Source organism: Pteropus alecto, unplaced genomic scaffold, assembly GCF_000325575.1.
Source record: "Pteropus alecto unplaced genomic scaffold, ASM32557v1 scaffold5, whole genome shotgun sequence".
NCBI classification, from domain to species: Eukaryota; Metazoa; Chordata; class Mammalia; order Chiroptera; family Pteropodidae; genus Pteropus; species Pteropus alecto.
In genome coordinates, this window is record NW_006441953.1 from 32,148,658 (window position 1) to 32,153,784 (window position 5,127).

At 47.0% G+C, this 5,127-nt stretch overlaps 1 protein-coding gene across 2 annotated transcripts in view; it reads right to left on the bottom strand.

The window, feature by feature from the left end:
- The window catches only part of ADD1 (adducin 1), a 57,963-nt gene that overhangs the window by 43,018 nt on the left and 9,818 nt on the right, over positions 1-5,127 (bottom strand). The window contains exon 1 of one of the 2 annotated variants that reach the window (XM_025051825.1): positions 2,378-2,545. The exons of the other annotated variant lie outside the window; for it this stretch is intronic. The gene's annotated coding sequence lies outside the window, so the exon portion shown is untranslated. Of the gene's footprint in view, positions 1-2,377; positions 2,546-5,127 lie in introns of those variants that run through there. 2 annotated transcript variants of the gene reach the window in all.

The following is a 5,127-nucleotide window of genomic DNA, read 5'->3' on the forward strand; positions in this document are numbered from 1 at the left end:
GGTGACCTCTGCAGTGCCTTCCTTTATTCCTATGAACTCCACGTGGTTAGCATACCTTCCCTAGAGCTACTTTCCACACTATGTGCAAGGCACCAAAGAGAAAAAACTACAGAAACTACTTATGTATCAATCAGGAAGGAGAAAGTGTCCAGTGGTGGGAGGCAGGAAGAGTGGACAGAGGGTGTTACGGGTTGGACTGCGTTCCCAAAAATTCATGGTGAAGCCCTAACCCCCAGTCCTTCAGAATGCGACTTTATTTGCAAATAGGGTCCTCGCAGATGTAAGTAGTTATGATGAGGTCATATTAGAGCAGGGTGGGCCCCTAATCCAGTATGACTGGTGTCCTTATAAAAAGGGGACATTTGGGCACAGACATGAAGAGCAGCTGAGGTGATGCATTTAGAAGCCAAGGAACACCAAAGACTGCCAGCAAGTCACCAGCTGCTCAGGGAAAGGCCTAGAACAGATTCTCTGCATAGCCTCAAAAGAAAAGATCTTGAGAGACCATAAATCTCTACTGTTTGAGCCCCCAAGTTGCAGTACTCTGTCAGGGCGGCCCCGGGAAGCGGGAACGCTACGCAGAAGAGATGCTTTTAGAGCTCGGCAGGTGCTTTCAGGTGGCCTGGGACAGGTGGCAGTCACCTGGTGAATGAACATCTACTCAGCTTTAAAGATGGCAGCACAGAAAAGACAGCACAGCGAGAGAGCGACCAGTGTCCCCTTCTTTGACACTTAGTGCCTGGCGCCCAGCTCGAGGAGTTCTTAATGGCCTTAAGTGAACTGGCCTCTCTTCCCAATCCTTCAGCCCCACTCATTCTCAAGACCCCGCTCAAACACAGCCTGTTCTGTGCAGCCTTCTCGAGGCCCCGAGCTCGGCACTGGGCCTGCTGTGCTCCGGGACACACTCTTCTCAGCTCTTCAGCCACTTCGAACAGGACCAGAATATCTGCGCACGCGCTCGCTCCATCTCAGTCTGCGGGCCCAGGAAGGGCAGGGACACTTGATTTCTCACTCACTTTGGTAAGTGAGCTCTGAGAGTTTCACACGGAGTAGGGATATACACTTTGCTCCTGAAATCAAGCATCTGCTGCAAGGGACACACGAACTCCTCTGGAAGGGCTCCACGAGGTCCCTAACTCCTCTGGAAGGGCTCCACGAGGTCCCTAACTCCTCTGGAAGGGCTCCACGAGGTCCCTAACTCCTCTGGAAGGGCTCCACGAGGTCCCTAACTCCTCTGGAAGGGCTCCACGAGGTCCCTAACTCCTCTGGAAGGGCTCCACGAGGTCCCTAACTCCTCTGGAAGGGCTCCACGAGGTCCCTAACTCCTCTGGAAGGGCTCCACGAGGTCCCTAACTCCTCTGGAAGGGCTCCACGAAGTCCGCGTCCAGGCGTCCAGAGTGAAACTGCACCATTCGTTTTACTGAAACAAAACAACGTAGTAGAAAGTGGACCCCCCACCCAACGAGTGAGGTGATGAATGTGTTAATTAGCCAGACTGTGGGAATCGCTTCACAGTGTATACACGCATCAAGTTATCATGCTGTACACTTTAAACATATTACAATTTTATCTGTCAACTATGCCTCGATAAAGCTAGAAAAATGTTAAAAGGTGGCGATGGAAAGGGTGACAGGATTTTTTTTCAATTTATTTTTCGATTACAGTTGGCATACAATAGTGAACTAGTTTCAAGTATACAACATGGAGATTAGACACTTATACAACTAATGAAGCGATCACTCGGATAAGCCCGGTGCCGTCGCCGTACATGGTTATTACTCTATTACTGACCGTGTTCCCTATGCTGTACTTCACAGCCCCCGTGACTCATTTTATAACTGGCAGTTTGTATACTGAATCCCCTTCACCTTTTCACCCATCCCTCCCACCCCCTCCCATCTGGCAACCATCAGTCCCGTTCTCCCAATCTATGAGTCTGTTTCTGCTTTGTTCATTTTGGTTTTTGGATTCCACATGTAAGTGAAATCACATGTTATTTGTCTTTCCTTGAGTGTCTGTAGAGTGACAAGATTTTAAACAGGCTTGGAAAGGCTGACCTTTACAGCCGAGCCCTGGCCGCAGGCTCGGGACAGGACTGCACAGACAATCCACACCCTGCCTGGCGCCGTGGATGGGAAAGCAGGAGACACGCGCACGCCCCAACCAGACGTTCACTACACGCGCTAAGAAACGTACGGTCCTGGAAGGCGTGCCGCGCCCGTCCACGGAGAGAGGACCCCTGATGTCTACCGGCAGGAAGAAGTGGCCGACATTGGAGCCCTCTCTCAAATAAAAGGGGACACGACCACCACGAGTCACAGGCCTCCCTGCTTGTATTACTCAGCCCATTCTCTACTCCTAAAGGACAGACACCCACCTTATGGGGGAAGATGGCTTCGCGGCTGCAGGCTGACTGAGCGTGTCCTGCTTGGGACACGAAGCTCCGCAAAGCCTTTAATCACTCCAATCGGATCACTTCTATTCCCGTGTCTCCAGATGTTCTTTTGCAGATGAAACGGCTCAAAAGTCCCCTTTAAAACAATCGCTGTTTACTCACTACGTGGTATTGATTTAAAACTCATTTTGACATGTAAGAACTCATTCTCTGTGCAGATTAGGAAACTGAGGCACAAAGTAGCAGCCAGCAGTGGGGCTGCTAGGCTGAGCTCAGGCTGCCAGCTCCGGAGCGCCTGCCCGCAGCTCCGCTCTCGCCACACGGCCCGGCAAGCCCGAATTCAAAACAAAACCAAAAGTAAAAGGTAAAATGGCATCGCAGCTATGCTGCCCAGCCTTGCGGCACACGCTCCGGCTTTTACTGAGGAATTGGTGATCCGGTGGGTTCTCCTGCTCCCTCTCTCCTTTATGGTGAATGGAGTTCACAGGTCCCTGGCCTAATCTTCCGGCTTTTACTACGTTTTTACATCCAGTTATATACCGGCCGTGCTGTTTCTTTTAATTACAGCATTTAATCAATCCCCTAGTGTATTATTACAGAGACGCCAGTTACTGGCTGAAGGCTGCAGAGCCATAGGTGGAGAGCAACTTGAAATGAAGACTATGATTTGGAGACTGCGCTCCTAAGTGCTTCTCATTAAATGGTTTTCTTGTGCTGACAAGGGGACTCTACAATCCAAGGGTCACAGCGGGCAGTGGACAGGCCGCTGAGCCAGGGATCGGTGATTAGTCCCACTCATTCCACTGGATAACTTCGACATGCATGAAGTCCTCATCTATAGAGTAAAAATATCTCCCTAGCCTAATGATCGAAGGAGGTAAGGCAGCTGAGAGCACCTTGGGAATCAAACGAGAAAATAGGACAGAGGCATAATCATCCTCTGACTCTCAAACTCCACAATTTTTTCCCGGATGCAGCCGAGGAGAATTCAGCTAGAAAATGCGAGGGACCCAGGAGAGTGACCGCTGCTTGAATTGCATAAGGACGCTGCCACACAGCTTAGGTCACTCGAGCAACCCTGCATGAGTCCCTATCTGCAGATGAAGAACGGACTCTGTTCAAGTTCCTCAGGCCTCACGATAAATAAAGGGCCAAGTCAGGACCTGAACCCAAGACCAGTCATCCCGAACGCCAAGCTCACCTGCTGACTGCGCACAGGAAGCCAAGTGTGGATGTGACCAAGAGCAGGCAGGCCCACAAGGCTCCTCGAGCTCGCTCAGCACTATCTCCCCACCACTTAGCACGCAACAGGCCTCAAGAAACATGCTTTAGTGGATGAATGAAGAAATACAAATTCATTCTCCATTATTGACATCATGAAATTTGCTTTCATCCAACAAAATATGTGAAGTGACAACCAGTACTTTCACATGGCCCGTGAGCAAACATCAATCAGTATACCCTTAAGTGCTTTCGAGAAGGAATTCCATAAAGGAAATGGCGATTCATATTTCAGAAGAGGAATCTGAGAAGTAATTTTATCTAAGGAGTCTCAGAATTTAACGAATAACCGCCACGCCACAGGCAGGTGTCCGTTCTGGTTACTACGCTGACTCTGTATTCTGAGCCACAGGCCCCGAACGACTACGTGTGGAAAAAAGCACACGTCGGCTTTATCCTCTGACAGTGTCCAGCGCTCTTTCCTGCTCCTCCGTGATCCTGTCTACTGTCCTTCAACTACCAAACTACTTCTATTTAAACAGATGTTTACTGAAGCAATGAAATCTTTCAAAATTTACTGTTTCACTGAAACAGAACTTTCCAATATCTCATTTTCCCCAATTCTATGAGGATGGCTTACAAAATAAGAGTCTGAGTTAGATTTTTGTTTATTTTTCTGGAGGGAAGGGAAGATGGGGAAGTTTGGCAGGGTTGTAAGGAAGATTAAAATTCTGACCACGAAAACAAAGAGGCAGTTTTTCAGAATAGTAACTAAATGTTCTTTTTTGTGAAGTAATTGGTTCCCGTGGAAGACAAATGCTAAAAGGAACTGAGACAATACCGCTGTTGAGAGTGCTAAGAAATATATATTCTGTACACATAAAGGTTGAAATATGAGCTACTTTATTAACTCTGAGACTTCTGAAAATGGTGCCAGGCTTTCCTCTTTAGAGCTAGGCAGGAAGTACTTAAAATCACAAGAATAAGCCTAAGTAAAACTGCCAAAGGTATAGTCTCTGCAGAGTTATTACGCCAGCTGATGGAGACTGAAAGCCATATTCAGTGTTATCAAGAAATTATGCACACACAAACTTTTAGATGGTCCAGTTTTCACAAAAGTAAGATAGTGTCAAATGAAAAAAAAAAGCAAAATAAAGAAAACAATGTATGTAGGGAACCTTTGAGGGGAGAAAGAAGGATAGGGAAAATATTCGTATTTATCTGTATTTGCATAAAGAAATGCAGGAAGATACGAGAAATTTAAAGTGGTGGTTCGGTTACAAGGAGTGACAAGGATCTGGGTGGGCGGAAGAGAGATGCCAGGAAGTCTCTATCATTTATATATACATTCAGTTTAATTTCTATAAAAAAAGTTTTTAAATAAAACACCATTAAGAACATAAATAAATGAACACGCAGGGTAAATATACATACGCCTTACAGTTAAAATGTACAGCTGAAACTTATTAGATTTTGTTAACCAACGTCACCATAAAAAATAAATTAATTAA